The sequence below is a fragment of the Leucopleurus acutus genome, assembly GCF_964270905.1.
Source record: "Leucopleurus acutus genome assembly, chromosome: 16".
NCBI lineage: Eukaryota > Metazoa > Chordata > Mammalia > Artiodactyla > Delphinidae > Leucopleurus > Leucopleurus acutus.
The window spans coordinates 5,504,763-5,529,161 of NC_139158.1; positions in this window are offsets into that span (position 1 = coordinate 5,504,763).

The window sequence follows — 24,399 nt, forward strand, 5'->3', positions numbered from 1 at the left end:
TTGTTGTTGTTTGGACATGCTAGTTTTAATTCATGTTGATTCCTGTGAGCATTTGACTGTCTCCAGTATTTCCCCCAGAATGTTTTCAGGAAACGAATGTCATTTGGCTGATGTCTGTTTAGTGACTCCAGGCTGATTAATTTATTGGACAGAGGTAGTAATTTATTTTAAAGATAAGGTGATTAGTGGGGAAATTTATACAGCTAAATATTATATATTTTATTTTTCATACATGTTTGAAGTGCAAATCTGTGGATATTCCATTTGTAGGAGCAAGTCGACATGCCCATCCTAACACTGTATGCTACAAGAACTCTTCTGATGATGGAATTTTGATTAAAATGCACTGGAAGATGCCTTGATGTCTGCTTTCTCCTTGTCTGGGGCTGAGAGCAGGGAGGGCTGGTGCTTTGCAAACCCCGGCAGGAGGTTGTCCTCTCTGGTTAGACTGGGCCGAGCCCCAGGGGGTGGCCCCAGGGCGTGGCCCCAGGGCGTGGCCCCAGGGGAGCTGAGGACGCTTGGAGGAGGGTGTGGTGCTGGACTGCGCCCTTCCCTCCTCAACTCCAGGCTCTGTCTGGGGATGCCCCACAGGCTCTTCCCAGCCTCTCTGTCCCCAGCCTGTCCCTGTCATCTCAACTGGGAATCAGGCTTAGCTAGATGACCCTCAGCGCCCTGTCCCAGGTGTGACACCTGTTCAGCATCTACTCTGTGTGCTCTGCATTAAAATCTCATTTAATCCTGTTCACGACCCCCTGAAAGAGTTCATCCCAATTCACAGGTGAATACGTGGAACAATTAAACAGTCACTTTGGGATCATACAGCTGACAAAGGGCAGAGCTGGGATCCCAGCCGGCCTGTGGCTCTGACGGCCCTTCCACCCACCCCCTGCCTCTGGCTTTTGGCTCCGAGGGGACCTAGGGCCAATGTGTCCTCCCAGTGCCACCTCTCTGTGTCCACCTGGCCCTCGCAGGTGTGTTGATATTTTCCCCATCTCCACAAATGTTAGGTATGCCTCCCTCACCCCCACTTTCTATTTTTGTATCTTTACTTCAGTAGCTGCAGAGTATAACTCAGTTTGTCCCCTTCCCAAGTGGCAATGTCTAAATTTTTATTCTAAGGGAGCAGAGTCCAGTCTCGGGGCCAATGACACTATGTCATTGGGGCCAAATGACACAAATGTACTATGGGCTTGGTGTACTTGATAGGCCAAAATGGAAGCTGTGACTTCTAAAACCAAGATCATTACTGGGTCACTGAGGCTCTTGGAGTCTATTTTCAGTGTTGTATGTTATGACTTGGCAGGAACTCAATCATTAGTGTTGGGTTGAACATGAAATTAGGCCAGGTTCCCTGCTTGGGGGGGGGTCTTTGGAATCCAAAGTGCTGAGGTCAGGTGGAGAGCAGTTTATTTGGAATCTCCTTCATGATGAAGCTACTCAGATCTCCCCCTGAAAGGCACTGAGGAATTACCTTATTTCATACCCACACCAGACACTGAGCTTACCTTACCTGATTCCCTGGCACTGCTTCTTCCAGGAGCAAAACTTTGCATAAGGGCTTTGAACCCCTGCTGAGCCAGGTAACTTCCTTCCTGCAACTGGAGAAGCTCTGAACCCAGAACACGGGGCCAAAGTACTTCCTGACCCGATGTGGGAAAGTGAAACATTTCACCTCTCCTTACCACTGCTGCAGGCTGGTCCTCCTATTGGAGGTTTGGCTTTCCTGACATAAAAGCAGAAACAAGAATCAGCCAGGAAATCCTGTGAATTTCTTATGCCTTGAGCCTCGCATCTAAAAGAGACCCAAGGCCTCTGTTTCCCCACCCAAGACCTTACCCTTTGCTAGAGGCTGGAAAACACCTTGATAGTGAACTGGGTGCTCTGACAAGGGTGGGATAGAGAGTGTCCTGGATGATGGAATATTCTGCTTAGTTGAGGGTTGCCATGGAAACTGTAGCTGGATGATCAATGATGAATGAATTAAAGTGATAAAATGCAACTCAGTCGAAGGCAAACTGGGATGAAGTCTCTGCTGGTGGGGAAGGCAGACCTGGGCCCTCTATAGACTTAGGGGACTCCAGCATCAGCTCTCCTTATACGGAAGGCCTTGGGAGAGGTCTTCCTGTTAAGCACAGGTATTACCATTCATTCTATTCACTCAACAAGTATTTGGGGCACCTACAATGTGTCAGGCCCTATTCTAGGCACCAGAGATACAACGGTGAGGAAGATAGCCAAGTTACTATCTTTTTTTTTTTTGCGGTACGTGGGCCTCTCACTGTTGTGGCCTCTCCCGTTGTGGGGCACAGGCTGCGGACGCGCAGGCTCAGCGGCCATGGCTCATGGGCCCAGCCGTTCCTCGGCATGTGGGATCTTCCCGGACCGGGACACGAACCCGTGTCCCCTGCATCGGCAGGCGGACTCTCAACCACTGCGCCACCCGGGAAGCAAAGTCTAAAAAGTAGACTTTAAGACATAAATTGTTACTAGAAATAAAGAAGGACATTTATCATTTTATAACGGTAAAATGGTCAATCCATCAATAAATTATGACAGTTATAAACACACATGCACCTAAAAGCAGAGCCCAAAATTACATGGAGCAAAAGCTGACAGAATTGAAGGAGGAAGTTCTACAATAATAGTTGGAGATTTCAATACCCCACTTTTAGATCAACAAGGAAATAGAGGATTTGAACAATACTATCAATACAAACTTACTATACATAGTAGTACTCCACCCAACAACAGCAGAAAATATATTCTTCTCAGGTGCACATGAAACATTCTCCAGGATAGACCACATGTTAGGCCACAAAATGGTTTCAATAAATTGAAAAAGATTGAAATCATAATATATTTTCTCTAACCACAGTGGAATAAAGCTAGAAATCAATAACAGAAAGTAAGTTGGAAAATTCACAAATATGTGGAAATTAAACAACAAACTCTTAAACAACCAACGGGTCAAAGAAGAAATCACAAGAGAAATCATACAATATGTAAAAATGAATGAAAATGAAAACACAACATACCAAAACTTATGGAACACAGTGAAAGCAGTGCTAACAGAGAAATTTATAGTTATAAATGCTTACATTAAAAAAGAAGAAAGAGGACTTCCCTGGTGGCACAGTGGTTAAGAATCCACCTGCCGGGCTTCCCTGGTGGCTCAGTGGTTGAGAGTCCACCTGCCGATGCAGGGGACACGGGTTCGTGCCCCGGTCTGGGAAGATCCCACATGCCGTGGAGCGGCTGGGCCTGTGAGCCATGGCTGCTGAGCCTGCGCGTCCGGAGCCTGTGCTCCGCAACGGGAGAGGTCACAACAGTGAGAGGCCCGCGTACCGCAAAAAAGAATCCACCTGCCAATGCAGGGGACACGAGTTAGAGCCCTGGTCCAGGAAGATCCCACATGCCGTGGAGCGACTAAGCCCGTGAGCCACAACTACTGAGCCCGCATGCCACAACTATTGAGCCCATGTGCCACCACTACTGAAGCCTGCGTGCCTAGAGCTCATGCTCCGCAACAAGAGAAGCCACGACAATGAGAAACCCATGCACTGCAATGAAGAGTAGCCCCCGCTCACTGCAACTAGAGAAAGCCTGTGTGCAGCAATGAAGACCCAATGCAGCCAAAAATTTAAAAATATAAATAAATAAATAAATTTTTTTAAAAAGAAGAAAGATCTCAAATCAATGGCTTAACTTTACAACCTAATGTATTAGCAAAAGAAAACTAAATCCCAAAGTAGCAGAAGAAAGGAAATAATAAAGATTAGAGCAGAGTGAAATGAAATCAAGAATAGAAAAACAATAGAGAAAATTAAGAAAATCAGAAGTTTTTTATTTGAAAAGGTTAACAAAATGACAAACCTTTAGCCAGATGGACCAGGAAAGAAAATACACAAATAATTAAAATCAGAAATAAAAGAGAGGCCATTGCTACTGACCTTATAGAAATAAGAAGGATTATAAGGGAATACTATGAATTGATGTATGCCAACAAATTGGATAATCTAGATGAAATGGAAAAATCCCAGAAAGACCCAAGCTACTGAAACTGACCCAAAAAGAAATAGAAAATCTGAATAGATCTATAACATGACACTGAATTAGTAATTTTGAAACTTGCCAAAAAAAAAAAAAAATCCAGGACCCATGGCTTCACTGGTGATTTCTACCAAACAGTTAAAGAAGAATTAACATGAATCCTTCACAAACTTTCCAAAAAGTAGAAGTGGAGATAGAACTTCCTAACTCATTGAGGCCAGCATTACCCTGATACCAAAACCAAAGACTGCACAGGAAAAAAAAATCTATAGACCAATATCCCTTGTTAATATAGATATAAAATCCTTAGCAAAATACTAGCAAACTGAATCTAATAGGAATTATAAGGCTTATATATTATGACCAAGTGAGATTTATTCCAGGAATTCAAGGGTGATTCAACACAAGAAAATCAATCAATGTAACACACTGCATTAATAAAACAAAGAAAAAAACCTACATGATCATCTCAATAGATACAGAAAAACATCTGATAAAATCCAACACTACTTCATGATAAAAGCATTCAATAAACTAGGAATAGAAGGGTACATCTTCAACACGATAAAAGGCATTTATGAAAAACCCACAGCTAACCACATGCTTAATGTTGACAAATGCTTTCCCTGTAAGACCAGGAACGGGACAAGGACTTCTACTTTATCACTTCTATGTAACTGTGCTGGAAGTTCTAGCCAAGGAAATTAGGCAAGAAAATGAAATAAAATGAATTTGTAACAAATAAGGAAAACTATTTTTATCTGCAGGTGACATGTTCTTGTACATAAAATCATAATGATGCCACCAAAAAACTACTACAGTGATTAAATGAGTTCAGCAAGAATGCAGGACATAAAGTCAATTGACAAAAATCAACTGTGTTTCTATACATTAGCAATGAGAAATTGAAATGTAAGAAAACAATTCTATTTGCTACAGCAGCAAGCAATTCAAATACTTAGGAATAAATTTAATAAAGGAAATGAAAGATTTGTAAAACTTTCGAAAACTGCAAAACATTGTTGAAAAAAATTAAAGAAGATCTAAGTAAATGGAAAGATAAACATGCTCATAGATTAGTAGACTTAAAATTGCTAAGATCACTGCTGTGGACTCTTGGCAGAAAAACAAATTGTTTCAGATATTGAGTCTGATGACACCACCCCCACCCCCAAGGGTATGAAAAAGTTTATTACTCACATAATGAGGCTTCCTGGGGAGATTGGGGTGGCCCCCAAGCAGATCTGAAAATGGCTTGAGAGAGCAGGGAAAGAATACTGGCTTGGGTTTTGTATGGTGGTCAGAGGGTAGGGCCAGAGTGGTGGTTCCCCCATGTATGGTTTGGACTACCCACTTGGCACCAAAGGAGAAAGAATTTAGGCTTTAGCCCCCAGATCAGGGGCACAAGGGGAAGAGGGTGGTGAAGCTTAAAAGCTGTCAGCAGTCAAACATCAAAAACTGGAGTCAGACCCTTTTTTACAATTCACCTCAAGGTGTTTGATGACCATGCTGCATTTAATTGAACTTGAACTTAAGTAAGCTATTATGGGATATATAGCTTGAGGCTGGTAAGGGAGGTGAGAGTTCTGCTGAATGCTGGTTCAAAAGCCCAGAACTGTGTATTTTGAGAAGCGCAATCAGTGTCTTGGTCATTATCAATAATATCTAGAGCTGAAGGAGATAAGGAGTATCTTGGTGAGCTCGTGTACCATGGCTTTAGTAAGCAGAGATATGTGTGATCTTGATTTGTATTTTGAGCATCTGTGGGGCAAGAGATTTCCAGAGTTCTTTACCCCAAAATGGTCAACTTGGCTCAAGAGTATGGAAAAAGGTGCAGATGGGTCAAGTCTTGGCAAGGGCTTCCAGTGCTAGGGAAAAATATTTGCAATCAGGTATTTGATAAGGGACTCGTATCCAGAATATGTAAAGACTTCTTGACAACTCAAAAACAAAAAAGGACATATAATCCAATTTTGAAGTGGACAAAAGATTTAAATAGATATCACTCCAAAGAAGATATACAAATGACCAATCACACAGGAAAACATTTTCAATATCATTAATCATCAGGGAAATGCAAATTAAAACCACAATGATATACTACTGCACATCCATTAGGAACAGCTATAATTACCCCCACAAAAAGGAAAATAACTAGTGTTGATGAGAATGTGGAGATATTGAAACCCTTATACTTTGCTGGTGGGGATGTAAAATGGTGCAGCCGCTTTGGAAAAGAGTCTGGTAATTCCTCAAAAAGTTTAACATAGAGTTACCATAGGACCCAACAATTCCACTCCTAAGTGTATATTCATGAGGACTGACAGCATATATTCACAGTAAACTCGAACACAAATGTTCATAGCAGTGTTATTCATAATAGCCAAAAAGTGGCTATCAAAAAATGTCTATCAACTGATGAATGGATAAACAACCTGTGGTATATCCATACAATAGAATATTATTCTGCAATAAAAAGGAATAAAATACAGATCTATGCTATAGCATGGATAAACCTGGAAAACGTTATTCTAAGTGAAAAAAGCCACTCACAAAGGACCACATATTATATGATTCCATTTATTTGAAATGTCCAGAAGAAGAAAATCTATAGAGACAGAAAGTAGATTAATGATTGCCAGGGGCTGGGCGTAAATGTGGTGTTGGAAGGAAATGGGGAGTAACTATTAATGGATACGGAGTTTCTGTCTAGGCTGATAAACATGTTCTCAAATGGATTGTAGGGATGGTTGCAAAGTCTGTGAATATTCTAAAAACCACGGAATTTTACACTTTAAAATTCAGGGTGGATTTTATGGCATATAAATTACATCTCAATTCTAAAAAGAAAAATATGTGAGGTTTTGGACCTGAGCAGGTGATGGATGCCATTTACTGAGACAGGGAGATGGGGGGAGGCAAAAAGCAAGTTTGGGGGCGGACAGAGTCAAGAGTTCTGTTTTACATATAAATCTGAGTTGTCTAGACCACATTTTAGTGGCGCTGTCTGGTGGGCAATGGATTTTTTGAGAAGTCAGGGCTGGAGATAAAAATTGGGGTTTAAAAACATGGCCCCTGCCCTCTAGGCACTCCCAGTGTGTTTACCCAGCCTCTGCAACTTTGGATAGTAAATGTAAAGAAAAGCAGGTGTCCTCTTCCTTGAGCGGACTGTAGGCTCCTCACTGCTAGAAACCATATTCGCGCACAAGCCAAGTTAATTAAACATGTATTTATGGATCCTACTGTGAGCAGCATTTAGAAGGATGGAAGTGCACCTCTTCTTGTGGTCTACTATGAGAGACAGACAGTTAAGCCAATTAAGCAAATAGTTTTCTCAAAAAGCCTGTAGGTGGCCAATGCTGGGGAATGGGCATTTTCCATGGGGACTACTTTAATGATCCCTTGCTCCACATTCAGCTGCACACTGAACCAACCCAGCCATTGACATCAACCTTGATGACCCAAATAGCCGCCAGTTGACTCTGCCCGGGGTTGGTGTTGGGACAGTCACATAGAAGCAACTTGATTGTCACTGGGGATTTCAGTATGATAAGGCAGCTTGTCAAGGCCAGGACTGCACGTGTTTGGTTACGTGACTTTGGCCTTGACAGGCTGCTGGCTTCCCATTGTTTTCTCAAGGAAGCACAAGGCAAATTTACCAGGTAGTTTTACTTCTCTCTACAAAGCAGTCCTGCTCTCTGTAGTTGTCAGTGCAGATATTCATGAACACATTTCAAAACCCTGTTCAAGCAGAAATAAAACACAGAAGACTGAAGCTTGTGGGTAGATTGACATTTTCTTCTCAGTGTCATCATACACCAGAGACCATGTCCTGTGGGAATAATGTAGTCAAAACCCTGGCTTTCTGTGCTTAAGGGAGTGGCATACATCATGAAGGGTCTGTATCTTGCCTCAAGACTCAGAACTTGCAAGAAATACCACATTTATTTTCTTCAAAGGCTACTTATCATAAGACATCATATATACAACAAAGTGCCATGCATATGCACAGTTTAAAAGATAATCATAAGTGAACTGTTGTGTGCCAACAACTCCATTTGAGAAATGTTTGTTCAGTGCCTACTTTGTGCCAGGTACCATTCTAGGTACTTGGTTGACGTCAATGAGCAAAAGGAAAAGATTCCACTGCTGTGGATCTAACATTCTGGAAGGAGGAGATTGACAATAACAACTGGAGGAGATTGACAATAACAACTGGACACAATTAGTAAGCAAATTATTTCAGTTGTTAGCAGTTGATAAATGCTCTGGGAAAAGGAAATGTAGAGTAGAATAAGGGGCGGAGAGGAGTGTGATTGTGAGCGGTTGAGGTTTACAACTTAAGGTAGGGCAATGGAAGAGGCCTCACTGAAAAAATGACATTTGAACAAAGACTTGACAGAGGTGAGAGAATTGACCACTCAGATCTTTATTGCGTAAGCAAACTAGTTGTGTTCTTCTGTGACTTGCCTTTTTTCAACTTAATATTACACTTATGAGATTTCTCCAGGCCGATGCGTGTGGCTGTAATTCACTAATGTTCACTGTTATGTAGTCTTTCTTTAATGCGCATACCGCATTTATCTATCCATTCTTCTGATGAGGGACTTTTGGATGGCATACATCTAGTAGTGCAATCTGCAACAATTTTCTCTGTGGCCAGTGCCTAGGTGTGCAATGGCTGAGCTGAAAGATGTGAGCATCTTCACTTTTTTTTTTTTTTTTTGGCCACACCACACGGCATGCAGGATCTTAGTTCCCCAACCATGGATCAAACCCGTGCCCCCTGAAGTGTAAGTGCAGAGTCTTAACCATGACCGCCAGGGAAGTCCCAGCATCTTCACATTTAACCACACATTACAGGTTGAATTATGTTGTCCCCCCAAAGATGTTGAAGCCCGAACCCCATTATCTGTGAATGTGACCTCATCGGGAAATAGGGTCTTTGCGGATGATCAGGTTGAGATGAGGTCATTAGGATGAGCCCAAATCGAATATGACTGGCGTCCTTATAAAAAGGGGAAATTTGGATACAGAGACAGACACATATAGAGGGAAGACACAGAGAGAAGACCACCTACAAGCCAAGGAACACCTGAGGCTATCACAAGCTAGATGAGAGACCTAGAACAGATTCTCCCTCACAGCCCTCAGAAGGAACAAACCCAGTGCACACCTTGACAGACTTCTGGCCTTCAGAACTGTAAGCCAGCAAATTATTCTTGAAGCCACCCAGTTCATGGTACTTTGCTACAGCTGCCCTAGCAAACTTATACAAGTTTTCATACCAGATTGTTTTCCAAAGACTTTGCACCTATTTGCATTTCTTCCAGCACCCCCATTATTGCCCCACATCCTCACCAACACTGGATATATTCAGACTTGTAATTTTTTTGCTAACATGGTGGGAAGAAAATAATACTGAATTTACTTTAAATTCACAGTTTACCGTTTATTCATGCAGCTGAGCATCTTCTCATGTGTTTATGGACATTTGTGTTTCCTCTCCTGTGAAATAACTGTTCATATATTTTGTCCTTAAGTTGTTTGCCATTTTCTTATTGATTAGTAGGAGTTCTTTGGGTTCTAGAAACTTATCTTTTGGCAGTTGTATGTGTTGCAAATACTTCCTTCTAGTCCACGACTTGTCTCCTTGCAGTTCTATTGGTTTTTGTTTCAGGTGTTTTGAAGCTCTGTTACTGGGTGCATATACGTTAAGGATTGTTATGTCCTTTTGATGAACTGACACTTTTATCATTACAAAATACCCTCTTCATCTCTGGTAATATTCTTGGCTCTGAAACCTACTTTGTCTCATGTTAATATGACCACTCCAGCCTCACTGAGAGCTTTATTTTGATTAGTATTTGTATGGTACATCTTTTTCTACCTCTTTAGTCTTAACTTGTTTGATTTTTTAATATATAAACTGTGTTTATTGTAGGCAATACAGTTGAGTGTTGCTCTTTTATACAATATGACAAACTCTGCCTTTAACTTGGGGGATTTAGACCATTTCCATTTATTGTGGTTGTTGCCAGGGTTAGGTTTCAATCTGTCCACTTACTGTTTGTTTTGCATTTATCCCATCTCTTTTGCTCCCCTTTTCCTCTTTTTCTGCCTTCTTTTGGATTAATTATTTTGTATGATTTTATTTTTATCTCCTTTTCTGGCTTATTAGCTAGAATTATTTTGTTAAAATAAACTATTAAAAGGTTGCTCTAGGGGTTATGGTATACATCTTCAACGTATCAAGTGTACGTTCAAACACCATGATACTACTTCACGTATGGTACAAGAACCGTAGAACTTTATACTTCCACCTTTCCTTGAGGTAGTTTTGTCATACATTTTACTCTTACGTATGTTATAAATGCCTCACTACATTATTATTTTTTGCTTAAAACAGTCAGTTATATTTTCAAGAGATTTAAACAATAGGGGAAAAGTCTTGTATGTTTACCCCATGTAGTTATCATTTCCAGTTCTTTTCATTTATTTATTTTCATTCCTTTATTTCCATCTAGTGTCATTTTCCTTCTGTCCAAAGGATTTCCTTGGACACTTCTTGTAATGTAGATCTACTGGTGATAAATTCTTTCAGCTTTTGTATGTCTGGAAAAAGTGTTCACTTCACTTTCATTTTTGAAAGCTATTTTTACTGGGTGGAGAAGTCTAGACTGACAGTTTTCTTTATCTTTCGGTATTTTAAGGATGTTTTTGCACTGACTTCTCACTTGTGTTTTCGCCAGCAAGAGTTCTGCTGTCATCCTTAGCTTTTTTCCTCTATACATATTGTGTTTTTTTCCTCTGCTGCTCTAATATTTTCTCTCTATCACTGGTTTTGGGCAATTTGATAATGATGAACCCTGGAGTAATTTCTTAATTTCTTGTATTTGGAAATGTTTCAGCCATTATCTCTTCAAATATTTTTTTTCTGCTCTCCTCCTCTCTCTAAAATTACATGTTTGTTAAGCCACATGAAATTGTCCCACAGTTCATTCGTTCTCTTTTTAATTTTATTTTTGATTTTTTTCTTTTACTTATGGTACTGCCTATTGCTGTATCTTCAATTCACTAGTATTTTCTTTTACAATTTCTAATGTGCCATTAATTTCATCCTATGTACTTTTCACCTCTAAAAGTTTAATTTAGAGGTTTTGATATCTACATGCCTATCTAGGAGAAACTCACTGCTTTCCATTACTCTCACACTGAATACTTCTGACACCAGATGTGTTCTACAATTCAGTTGTGTTCTGACACTGTCTGCCTGGCATTAGCATCAGATCCTACAGGTTAAGGGCTCAGTCTCACAAGACTGCCCCCCTTCATACACCAATCACAAGTCCCAGGTTGTCACCTGTACTTCTGACCAACTGTATAAAGTGGGGTTCTCACAAACCCCCCACCTTGGGTTCAATAATTTGCTAGCATGGCTCACAGAATGCATGGAAACACTTACATTTACTGGTTTATTACAAAGGGTATAATAGGGGATACAGATGAACAGCCAGATGAAGAGATACATAAGCCAAGATCTGGAAAAAAATCTCCAGCTCGGGAGTTTCAGTCACCATGGAGCTGGGGTGCACCACTCCCAGGCACATGGATGTGTTCACCAGCCCAGAAGCTCTCCAAACCTCATACTTCAGGAACTCTTATGGAGACTTCATCACATAGGTATGACTACTTATCAGCTCCATTTCTAGCCCCTCTCCCCTGTCCAGCGAGTGGGGATGGAGCTGACAGTTCAAAGCTTCTAATCGTGGCTTAGTCTCTCTTGTGACCAGCCCCTATCCAGGAGCCCACCAAGAGTCATCTTATAAGAACAAAAGATGCTCCTATCACCCAGGAAATTCTAAGGGATTTAGGAGCTCTGGGTCAGGAACTGGGGTGAGAGGCAAATGTGCGTGTGTGTGTGTTTTAATTTCACAATGCCTCACAACTTTTTGTACACATGGAGAAGAAAAAATTTTTAAGCGTACTGAGCAGCTATAATCATTGTTTTAATGTCCTTGTCTCATTACTTTAACATCTATGTAATTTCTAAGCCTGGCTTCCAGGAGCCCTGTGCCACAAGTCCTCAGCAGCTTCCAGTCTGGGGAGGAGTGTGGTCTGTCTACCATCTCTGACTCTGTCTGCCTGTCTGTCTATAGACAGTGGAATGACTGAAAGGTATCTTTCTGCTCCAAAAAGGGCAATGGGTCTGACTGGGAAGAGGGACTCTTTGGATGCCCTTCCTCTGGACACAGGCTCCACGAGGCCCTGGAGTCCCTGCCTGTTTGGAGCTGGCCCGTAGGCCTAGGGTGCCGGTGGAGTCAGCCACGCCCCTGGAGATGCAGCCACGCCTCTGAAGGGGTGGACACGCCCCTGAAGATGCAGCCACGCCTCTGGAGGTGTGACCACGCCCATGGCGATGCAGCCACGCCCCTGGCGATGCTGCCACGTCCCTAGAGACGTAGCCATGGCCAGCACCTTCCCAGTGGGTGCTGTCCCCCTCCCCTGGGACCAGGGCCACTCAGTTGGTGCAGACACAACCTTCATTTTCCCCCAGGGCTGCAGCACTTCAGCTGGTTCCCAAGCCACCCATTAGAAGCCAGGGCCCCTGGCAAAGCGGAAGAATCCAGGTATGGCGTGGACAAAGTTGGTAACCAAAAAGGCCACATTCTCCTGGACCCCGGGCAGGTCTTTGTGGCGTGGGTGTGGAGGGGTGAGCTCAGGGATTTCCACCTCCCTCCCACCTTGGGCAGAACCCCAGTTGCCTGTGGGCCCTCAGAGAGGAGCTTCCAAAGCCCAGAGACCTCTCCTCACAGCCCCACCTCCTGTTCTATTTTAGGAGTTTCCAGTGCAAAACATAGGAAAATGGAATAAATAAATACATTTGTGTTTCCAGCAGAGAGAGGAGGCAGAGTGGAGAGGGCTGCGAGGAAACTTTCAGAACAGTGTCTCCTGAGAACATTCAGACTCACTCCCAGCTGGGGGAGGGGAGGGTCCTGTTTACCTGTGCGGAAACCGAGGCCCCAGATCTCTAAAAAAGCCAGGACTCAATTCCAGACCCTTAGTATATTCCACGTGCTTGGTCTGTACACCTTATTCTCTTAATAATGTGATGTAGGCTTTTTTACTAGGCTGTAATTTAAAAATAAATGACGCTTTTGGCCTATTTACAAATCAAGGTGTGTATGTGGACCAGTTAACCAGGAAACCCCAGGTGAGGGGGATGGCCTGCGGGGAGAGCCCTGGTCCCTTCCGCAGGCTTCTGCAGGGTGCACTGAACCCCTTCCCAGCAGCTCAGAATCTGCTTCCCTGGCTTCTCTCTGCCGATACACCGCCCCAGGCCCTGACCCAGATTGCGGCTAAGCCCCAAGCATGTCCACAAGGAAGCACACAGCAGCCATGGTTCACAAGCACCCAGCTCTGACAGCTGGGCAGAGAGGGCCTCCTGGCCTGAGATGACAGCAGGCCTGGGTGGCTGGGTTCTGGGCCCAGCTGCACGCGCTGTGTGGCCTTGAGCAAGCCACCTCTCCTCTCTGGGCCACCCAGAGGGTGGCCTGGAGCTCTTGACATCCCTTCATCCTGGAACCCAGTTTGGGGAGTGGTCTTTACCACAATTCTCAGGAGGATGCTCCAGGGAGGCTAGACTTTACTTAAGCTACTGACATCCCTAAAAAGGCAGGCAGCTTTGTTATTCCTGTTTCACAGATGAAAAAACTGAGGCTCAAGGAAAAGGAGGAACTTATTAGTGCAGAGGAGGCCCACCCAGAATCTGGCCCTGGACAAGCTGTCCTGAAGGCATATTTCATGCAGAAACCCAGGGAATGGGCAGGAGGTGGAGGTGTACTCCCTGGGTAGAGGAGTTATTACTGGCAGCATCTGAGTGCCCCCTGGGGACAGCCCCCAGGCCATCTGCAGGCGCCCAGGACAAAGCCCTGCTCCCTGTTTCCCTCCCAACCTGGTTCTCTCTCTTTCAGCAAATATTTGCTATTGCTCGGTGAGCTGCTGCCATGGTTACAGGCATCCCAGGAGCTGAGGGTTCAAGTTGGACTTTAAACTTCTTTGAAATTCAAGACCTAGAGTAAACAGCTTCTTGAAACCTCAGTCCTGTAGATGACAGCCCCCATCACGGCAGGCTGTGAGCCCTTTGCTGGCTGAGGGGTTGGGGAAGGTGGAGGAGGGGCCCCACAGTCCTGGGTGGGAGAAGAAGAGCCTGAGGCCACACACCAGGGCTGACCCCCGCTCTGAAGGGGTGCCACCCCTGGGCAGCTTGCAATGACCCCAGGGGACTGAGTTCTGATGGGGCTCCCTCCACCCCAGCTGTGGATCCTGAGTAAGTCGTGGTTCTTTAAGCCTTAGTTTGCTCATCTGTGAAATAAGGGTGATTGGCATCCCCGGGGCTTATTTTGAAGAGTAAAGCCCTCGGCTAAGGACATGCTTTCTGAGTAGGAACATGTGGTTGTAAGTGGATGGAAATCCACAGATCTGGTTATAATGGATGCAAACGCCCAAGCTCACACTCCTCTACACAACGTCTCTGGGTGACTTGGGGCCAGTGATTTCACGTGTTTGAGCAGCAGTTTCCTGCCTACATAATGAGACAACAATCACTACACAGCATAGAGTTGTTCTGAGTATTGAAAGAGCTGAGACGAGTGTGTTCGTCATCTGTTGCCACGTAACAAATTATGCTAAAACAGAGCAGCTGAAGACAGCAAACCTTTATTATCTCATGCTTTCTGTGGGTCGGGAATCCAGGAGTGGCTTAGCTGGTGGTTCTTAGGATCCTTCATGAAGTCGTGGTTGAGATGTTGGTCGGGCTGCCGTCTCTGAAGGCTCAACTGGGCTGGAGGACCCCCTTTCAAGATGGCGCCCTCACACAGCTGCGGGCAGGAGGCCTCAGTCCCTCACCATGTGGGCCTCTCCAAATGGCTGTTCCAGACTTGGCAGCTGGCTTCCCACAACGAGTATTCTGAGAGCAGGCCAAATCGTTTGTAACCTAATCTCAGAAGTGGCATGCCATTGTTGCAGGAAGGGGGACCCCTTCCAGGGCCCGAGAGCAGGCTCTTGTCTAACATTCAGAAATGAATTGTCTGAGGAGACACACATGCTGACAAAGCCAGAGACTATATTAGGAAGGGGCACCCGGGCAGAGAGCAGCAGGGTCAGGGAACCCGGAAGAGCTGCTCTCCCACATGGCTCTCAGTCTCAGGTTTTATGGTGATGGGGTGAGTTTCCGGGTTGTCTCTGGCCAATCACTCTAACTCAGGGTCCCTCCTGGTGGCGTGCACATCACTTAGCCAAGATGGATTCCAGTAAGGATTCTGGGAGGCTGGTGGGACATATGGACTGGAGTCCCTCTCTCCTTTTTTTTTTTTTTTAAGAAGATGTTGGGGGTAGTAGTTTATTAATTAATTAATTTATTTCTGCTGTGTTGGGTCTTCGTTTCTGTGCGAGGGCTTTCTCTAGTTGTGGCAAGCGGGGGCCACTCTTCATGGCGGTGCGTGGGCCTCTCACTATCGCGGCCTCTCCTGTTGCGGAGCACAGGCTCCAGACACGCAGGCTCAGTAATTGTGGCTCACGGGCCTAGTCGCTCCGCGGCATGTGGGATGCTCCCAGACCAGGGCTCGAACCCGTGTCCCCTGCATTAGCAGGCAGATTCTCAACCACTGTGCCACCAGGGAAGCCCTCCCTCTCTCCTTTTGACCTTGCCTGAATTCTTCTGGTTGGTGGTAGCTTGTTACTTCCGCATTCCTTACCAGGACCTCCTGTTGTAAGAGAACTCATACGAGTGGCTACTGTTGTGCCTGGCCAGGGTGGGCGGTTTCGGTCAGTGGTTCCCCTCACACCATCACATCTGCTGCCTTCTATAGACCCCATGGACCAACCCTGGTGCAATATGTGGGAGGGGTCTGTTCAAGACTGTGCATCCAGGGGGCAGAGATCATGGGGACCATCTTCAAGGTTGGCTACCACCTGAGGAAAGGGCTCACCCAGTACCAACATGTAGTGAATACTTAGCATATGGGGGTAGTACAGTCGCTATGTGGGATACAAACCCAGAACTAGAATGACTTAGGATGGAGAAGGGAATGCAGGAAAAAGACCAGGCCCAGAACGAGGACTCCAGGCCCCAAATGAGGCACATTCTCTGGGCCAGGCAAAGAGACTTGGCAACCAGATCAAGGGCCAGGGGGAGAAGGGGCAGGAGTTGTGACCCAGCAAGGAATGACTGACTGACAGGAGTAAGGTTCCAGGTAGAGCCGCGCAGCCTGGGTCAGGTATGGCTGAGAAGCCGGATGGACCCCCACCCTGTCTTCCCTGAGGGTGGCCAAGGCCCAGAGGGCACCCTGTGGCGCTGGAGGGCAGGCTGGGGTGCAGTGGACACCCTGGACCCTCTTGTCCTTGGAGACTCTCTGAAGTTGCCCATCACTCTGTGAGCAATCCTGGTATCCGTGCATGCTCTGTCCACACTCAGCTGAAGCCTGACGAGCCAGCTCTGCTTGGTTTCTTACTGTTTCTTTCTGGTGTGAGTATATGCCAAGCCTCAGGCGCAGTTGCCTTCCCCGTGGTTTCCAGAGTTCCTCATTGCTCGCCTGTGTTATTGCTACTTCATTCACCCTCCTTGGGGCCCAGGAACGAATTCAAGAATCATTCAAGCACTTGAAAGATGCAAAGAGCCTAGAACGAGATTCTCTCCTCGCACCAACGCCCTCCCATCACCCAGGAATCTGCTCCAATGACACTGCTTCTGAGAGGCTTTCCTGGACCCGGTCTCAAATGCTCTATCCTTCCTTTCTAACCTTAACTTTGTTTTATCTTCTCCAAAGCACAAATTGCTCTCCACCATTACCTCATATAATGATTTACTGATTGCTTGTTTTTGATTGATCGATTGATGACTTGATCACTATCGTCTCCTCTAGGGCTGAAATCTCCTGGAGAAGCAGGAAGCGGGTCTGTCTTATTCATTCTGCATCCCCTGAGCCCAGCTCCGTGCAGCACCCAGTAGGTTCGCACATAAGTATCTATAGAAAAAGTGAATGAAAAAGGGAAGAGACTGGCACTTTCTAGGTGGGAAGAGTACCTGCCAGGCCCGATGGAGTGGTCATTACATTTTGAGACGGGGACAAAACGGTGGGACCAACATGGCCCCTGAGGAGACCTGGGATCAGCTCAGCTTTTCCAACTACAATTTCAGACCCAGGCCGTGTTGCCTTTTAACCGCAAGAGAAGTTGTCCCATTTCCATCTCCATTGGTCTGGATCATTCCAGACTCATAACATCCCCAGACGAGTGGCAGGGGTACCACATATTAAACTCTAATTAGCTGGGAAGCAAAGGGAAGAAGGAGACAAACACCAGCCCACTGGAATGTCAATCATGTCTCCTGCATCAACATGGAAATTCTAACATCTTTTCTTTGAGCCTGAGTTTCTAGGCTATTCTATTGGGTGGATGTGGGCGATCACTTGTAAAAGTGGGGGAAGCAGTGTGACTCAGCAAGAAGGATGAAGGGACTTCTGGTCTACCCTCCTGCTGCTGTGGGTACAGTTGCCAGCTGTGCAGTTATTAAGTGCTTGCTGTGTGCTAAGCCCTGGGGAAGGTCCTGGCAACGTCCCAAGATGTCAGGCCCTGCTCAGGCTATGGCCCCAAGGGACTGCCCTTTCTCCTCCATCTCTCTAAACGCTGCCCATCCTCAGACCCCGCTCCTTTCCCACTCCTCCAGGAATGTCCCTGACCACTGACTTCTCCCCTGCATTCACACAGCAGTTAATCGAGTGTGTGCTGGAAACTGTGGCCCCCAATATTCTTTATACCCTCTCCTCCACTGTGTCTGGGGTGGGGGGAAATGAGCCCACACCCATCTCCAGGGCTGGGCCCTGTCTGTCCTGAGCCAATCAGGGGAACCCCACTGGGTCCTGGGCATGCTGGTGGCAAGAAAGCATGTCATCAGGCTCCTGCTGTCTCCAAGGAGCTCGACCCACCCTGGGTGGGTAGGAACAGTGACTCTGCCTGCAGGAGTCCCCAGGGCCCCAGGGGTGGCAGTGACCCGAACATGGACCAGGCACAGCCAGGGGCTGCTTTCTTTCCGGGGGACCTCCTGGGATCACAGATACATCTAGGAAGGAGGCTGGCCTCCCTCCAGTCCCTCTCTGTCCTGAGGTCACTTCCTTACTGAGGAGGGGCAGGGCTGAGTTGCTCCGTGACATGTGGCATCTTCCCGGACCAGGGCTCGAACCCGTGTCCCCTGCATTGGCAGGCAGATTCTTAACCACTGCGCCACCAGGGAAGTCCCAAGAGATGGGGATTTTAGGTGGTTAAATGAGGTCATAAGTGTGGGGCCCTAATCTGATAAGATTGGTGTCTTATAAGAAGAGGAACAGTATAGTCAATATCTTGCAATAACCGATAACGGAAAAGAATCTGAAAAAGAGTATATATATATATATATGTGTGTGTGTGTGTGTGTATGTATAACTGAACATTTGCTGTACACCTGAAACATTGTAAATCAACTATACTTCAATAAAATTTAAGAAAAAGTAGAAGAAGAGGAATAAACAGCAGAGCACTCTCTCTTTGCCATGTGAGGACACAGCAAGAAGGCAGCCATCTGCAAGCCAGGAGAAGCCTCAGAGTGAAACCTATGGGGCCAGCACTTTAACCTTGGACTTCCAGCCTCCAGAACTGTGAGAAATAAATGTCTGTTGTTTAAGCTGCCCAGTCTGTGGTGTTCTGTTACAACAGCCTGGGCTGAACAAGACAACGATGACGCCTTTAGCTAACACTGTGGGGCACCTACTATGTGCCAGGCACGATTTCAGAAGCTGAGGATGCAACAGGAAACAAAATTAAAAGAAATTCCTCCTATCATGGAGTTCATATTCTAATAAATTTATATAGTAATATGTATACAGTATCTATCTATCTATCCATCCATACACCTATCTGTCTATCATCTACCTACCTATTTATCTATCAATCAATCAATCTATCAATAGATGTAGTAAAATACTTAGAATGTCAGATGGTAATTGTACTAGTTAGGGTTCTCTAGAGAAACAGAACTAACAGGCTATATATATAAGCAGAGGGAATGGCAGGTGCTGAGACGAAGAGTTGAGAGTAACACCAGGGTAGGAAGGACCCATGTGGCAGGAGGAGGGAGGTGGTGAGACATGAGTGGGAGAGATCTGCGGGGCCGAAGCTTCTGAGACCTCGATACTGCAGGTAAGGACTCTGGATTTCATTTAGTATCATAGAAGCCACTGGAGGGTGCAGACCACGGTATCATCTGACAGGTTTTAACAGGACCATCCTGGCTTCTGCAGACACAGGATAGAGGGGCCCAGAAAGAAGGCAGAGAGGACAAGGAGCCTGTTCTACCAACTTGGGAGGGAAATGACAGTGACTGAGCGCAAGAAGGTGGCAGTGGAGGTGGTGAGAAGGGCTTGGATTCTGGATTGGTTCTGAAAGTAGAACTGACAGGGTTTCCTGACAGATTGGCTGTGGGTGCGAGAGGGGGAGGGCGTGAGGATGACTCAGATTTGGGCCAGAGCTCGGGGGACGCTGATGCCATTGGCTGAGACAACGCACCAGGGTGTGGGGGGGGGGGGCGTGACGCGATCGAGTGTCGGCATTGGAGACGGAGGTGTTTGTAGGAATCAGGTGGAGGTGTGCGCAGGTGCGTGCAGGTGTGTGTGCAGAGTTCAGAATTTGGGAGAGAGTCAGGTTGGGGATAGGAATGTGAGAGGCCCAGGCATGGGGGTTGCATTGGAGGGAGGAGAGGGAGCCGCTGGGTCCTGGACACTACAGGTTAAAGGTCAGGAGAGCAGAGGAACTGAGCGGCAGCTGCTGGTGACAGAAAGAACATGTGGAGGGTAGAGTCCTGGGAAAATGCATTCAGCATGTTTTGGGAAGGAGGGAGATACCAGTGCCTGACTGAACGGTGTGCTGGGTTGGAGAATGTCCCCCCAAAATTCACGCTTATCTGGAGCATGTGACCTTAGGCGTAGGATCTTTGCAGGTGTAATTCGTTAAGATGAGATCCTACAGGATCAGGGTGGGCCCTACATCCAGTGACATATAAGAAAAGGAGATGGGAATTCCCTGGTGGCGCAGTGGTTAAGAATCCGCCTGCCAATGCAGGGGACACGGGTTCAAGCCCTGGTCCAGGAAGATCCCACATGCCGCGGAGCAACTAAGCCCATGCGCCACAACTACTGAGCCTGCGTGCCACAACTACTGAAGCCCACGCACCTAGAGCCCGTGCTCCGCAACAAGAGAAGCCATCGCAATGAGAAGCCCATGCACCGCAACAAAGAGTAGCCCTCGCTCGCCACAACTAGAGAAAGCCCGCATGCAGCAACGAAGGCCCAACGCAGCCAAAAACAAATAAATAAATAATAAATAATTTTTTTAAAAAAAGAAGAGGTGACACACAGAGAGATGCAGAGGAGAAGGGGAGGTGATGAGAGGGGCAGAGATCGGAGTGATGTGTCTACAAGCCAAGGACACCAATGGCTGCCGGGAACCACCAGAAGCCAGAAGAGGCCTGGGAAGGGTCTTCCCCTAGAGCCTTCAGAGGGAGCGTGGCCCTGACGGCATCTTGACTGTGGTCTTCTGACCTCCAGAACTGTGATAGGATAAATTTCTGTTATTTTAATCCACCCAGTTTTGCAGGTGCTTTATTCCCACAGCTCCAGGAAACTAACAGGTGGGTACCCAGGTGCCCCCCAGCCCACCCCTAGGGGACATCCTTAGCCAGAGGGTCAGCACCCTGACCCACTCTGCTTTGCTCCCTCTGTCCCCCTTCCACTCTGACCCGCTGTAGCTGGGACACTAGTGACCCTCTGTGGGGAGACTGTAGAGGTGACTCTGTGTCCAGGGGGCCAGGGTTGGGGTCCCGCTCTGCCACTTTTCAGCGAGCCTCTTCCCTGCCTTTTTCCTTACCTGATGAATGAGAGTGACAGCATGGGCTATACTTACACTGAAACCATTTTTTCTGTTTATCTGAATTCAGATTTAACTGGGCACTTTATATTTTTATTTGCTAATCTGGCAACCCTGCTCACCCCTCAACGTGCTTCTGGCAACCAGGACTCGTGGCCAGGTCCACGACGGCCTCACGAAGAGGCCATCTGACCACATTTGGCTAAAATCAACCCCCTGCCTGCCTCTGCCTCCTTCCACCCCCACTGGTTTGTTCTTGTCGGCTGTGTGCAGAACATGCTTTCCTGTCACACCTACGTCTCCACATATGAGGAATCAATAACGACTTTAGGGAGAAAATACAGTTGTCATGGGGGAAAAATAGAGTGAATTCAGAGTTCATCAGGCAAGTTAATCAAATTGCCCAGCCATGCCTGGCCGCCCCTGGGAGCCATCTGGCCCTCCCCGACCAATGCAGGGCCAGGGAACAGGACAGGAGGGCCTGGGAATTTGTCATCCCATGCCCGGGAGGGGCGGCTTTGGTCAGGACCCTCCACCAGCTCTTACGCCCCGTCACCTTGAAGCTACACGCCCAGACGGCTGCCCTTCCACCACGTTTCTTGGAGTCCTGCTCGGCACCCTCCCAGCCCGCCCCCCCCCCCCCGCCCCCGCGCCCACACACACAGGCAGCGGGCCAGCTGGACAGGCTTCCCTCCTCACAGGGCTGATATTCCAGGCGGGGATAAGCAGTCAACACAGAAGCAAGAACTTGCAGAATAACCGCCTTTCTGAGCTGCAGGGCTGCTGACTACGCGCCTTTCCACTCTGCAACACACACCCAAGTTCCTTGGCTTCCCAACTCCTCCCTTTATAGGGAAGCCAGGCTTGGGTGAAGCCCGCGGCAAAGCAGAGAGACAGAAGAATCCGGGTCCTTGGTGTGGGGTCAAGGGTCAAGCAGCTAAATGGAGACTGATTTTGAAGCCCACCCCCTAAGCACTTTTCAGTTTTGTGAGCTAATAAAGACCCTTTTCATTCAAGGACGTGTACGTGAGATTTCCGCTTCTCACAACTTAAAAAGCTCTGACCTATACCGTCCTTCATCTCAACTGTTCTCGCTGACAGGGGACCCAGCAGTTCTGTGACTCCCAGGCCAGTGTCGATCATGGGTCGTGGCAGCCCACAAGGACAGCTGCAGGAAACACAGGCACCCCCAAGACCTCCACCACTGAGGGCATCCCCAGAGCCTCCCATGTCACAGGGACAAATTCACACCTTGCTTCTCATGACTCTTGGGCTCCTCAGGGCAGAGTCCATCATGGGGTGACAAGTGTCACCTGCTGCTCCAGCAGGCTGGGTCCAGGCTACAGCTGAGCTCTCTGGGTGGCTGGGTACCAGGGTCTGGAAGGATGTATGAGAGTGATGCTCTGGCTGGTACTCAGGCCCTAAAGAGCCCTGCTTGATCCTGGAGTCTCACGTGTTCCCTTTCAGCTTCTGGCCCTGACATCTGTCCTCAGGTGGGATGGGAGACAGAGATTGGAGATGAGGGAGGGCACACCCCACAGGTCACTCATGGTCCCCACAGGAAACAGGAACACCCTCATCTGGGATTTTTTTTCCAATTTTTTTTTATTGTGGTAAAATACACACAACATAAAATTTATCGTGGTATTAAATATAGTCATAACAGGGAATTCCCTGGCAGTCCAGCGGTTAGGACTCAGTGTTTTTACTGCCAGGGCCTCAGGTTCGATCCCTGGTCAGGGAACTTAGATCCCACCAACCAAAATAAATAAATACAGTCATAACGTTGTACAACCATCACTACCATTATCTCCACAACTCTTTTCATCTTGGAAACAGGAAACTCCATACCCCTTAAACATTGACTTTCCATTCCCCTTCATCCCAGCCCCTGGCAACCACTGTTCTACTTTCTGTCTCTATGAATTTGACTTCTCTAGGGATCTCATATAAGTGGAATCATACAGTATTCGGTTTTTTGTGTATGAGTGGTTTATTTTATTTAGTGTAATGTCTTCAAGATTCATCCATGTTGTAGCATGTGTCACAGTTTCCTTCCTTTTGAAGGTTGCACAATATCCCATTGTATATGGATAGACCACATTTTGGTTTTCCATTCCTCTGTTGACGGATGAGTTGCTTCCACATTTTAGCTATTGTGAATAATGCTGCAGTGAACATGGGTGTACTTTCCTGGGATTTTTGAACGAGGGGCTGTTTTCAGAGGTAGGGGCAGGACTGAGGAATCAGGAAGGGTGATACCCAGAGACTCCCAAGAATGGAAAGTCATCATCACCCCCCGGCCTGATGGGCGAGGACAGGGAAGGGTATTTGCAGAGCCCAGGGATTGTCTGGGGCTACACAGCAGGAACTGTAGCTTCTAGAACCATCACAAAGCACAGAGGGAGAAAGGCCATTGCTGATGGGGCCACGCTATCCCGACACCTCCTCCAGCTCTCTGATCTGCGGGTGCTTTCCAGTGGAGCCTGAGGGTATTAATCTGATATTGCCGCGATGATGCTGGTAACAGACTTCCCCAGGTTTCAGTGGCTGAAATAACAATCGTTTATTCTCACAGCTTGGCAGCTCTGTTCCCACATCTCATATCTCCTTCTGTGGCCCAGGCTGAGGGGCCGCAGCTGCCCAGGGTGTGTTCTTCCCATGCAATGCAGAAGCCCAAGAAAGCAGGCCCAGCTGCACAAGCACGTTTAGAACCTCTGTGCATCTCACGTGTTAGCCTCCTCTTGGCCACACCCACAATTAGTGGGCGGCAAGTCCACTCCGTCTACCCCCAGGCCCTGGCAAGGGTGTGGCAGTGCATTTCTGCTACAGGGGAGTGAAGAATCCTGACCAGTAAAGTCAGTCCACTGGGGAGGGTGGGGTAGTCTGCAGAGTCAGGCTCCGGAACCCAGAGAGGGGTAGAGATGGGAGGGGTGATTAAAGAGAGCAGCCAGCAGCTTGATGCCCTCTCGGGTCTCCTCTGACTTCCTCCCAGGTGAGTCAGCATCAACCCCCCTCCCCTCCCCCAGCATCTCTGCAGAGGGACCTGATGTGCAATCTCTCAGCCACCCATGATCAGAGGCCAGGAAGGGTTAACTGGAGGACTGTGCTGAATCACAGTCGGAGAGAGACTTTTTCAAAGACTTGATAAATAAATCACTGCTCATGTTTAATTCAAAGCCCCCGCTGCCTACAGAGAACACAGGGAAGAAGCCATCTTTCAATTAAAACAGCTCTGAGGGGCTTCTCCTGCTCTCCCAGGGCCTTCCAGCCTCTCCACCCACACCCGGTTGGAGGCCCTGGCAGGGAAGGTCGGCGTGATCCTGCCCCGCTCCCAGGACAAGCTGAGAATAGAAATCGGACTCACATCTGGGTCACCTGGGGTCGCAGCCTCAA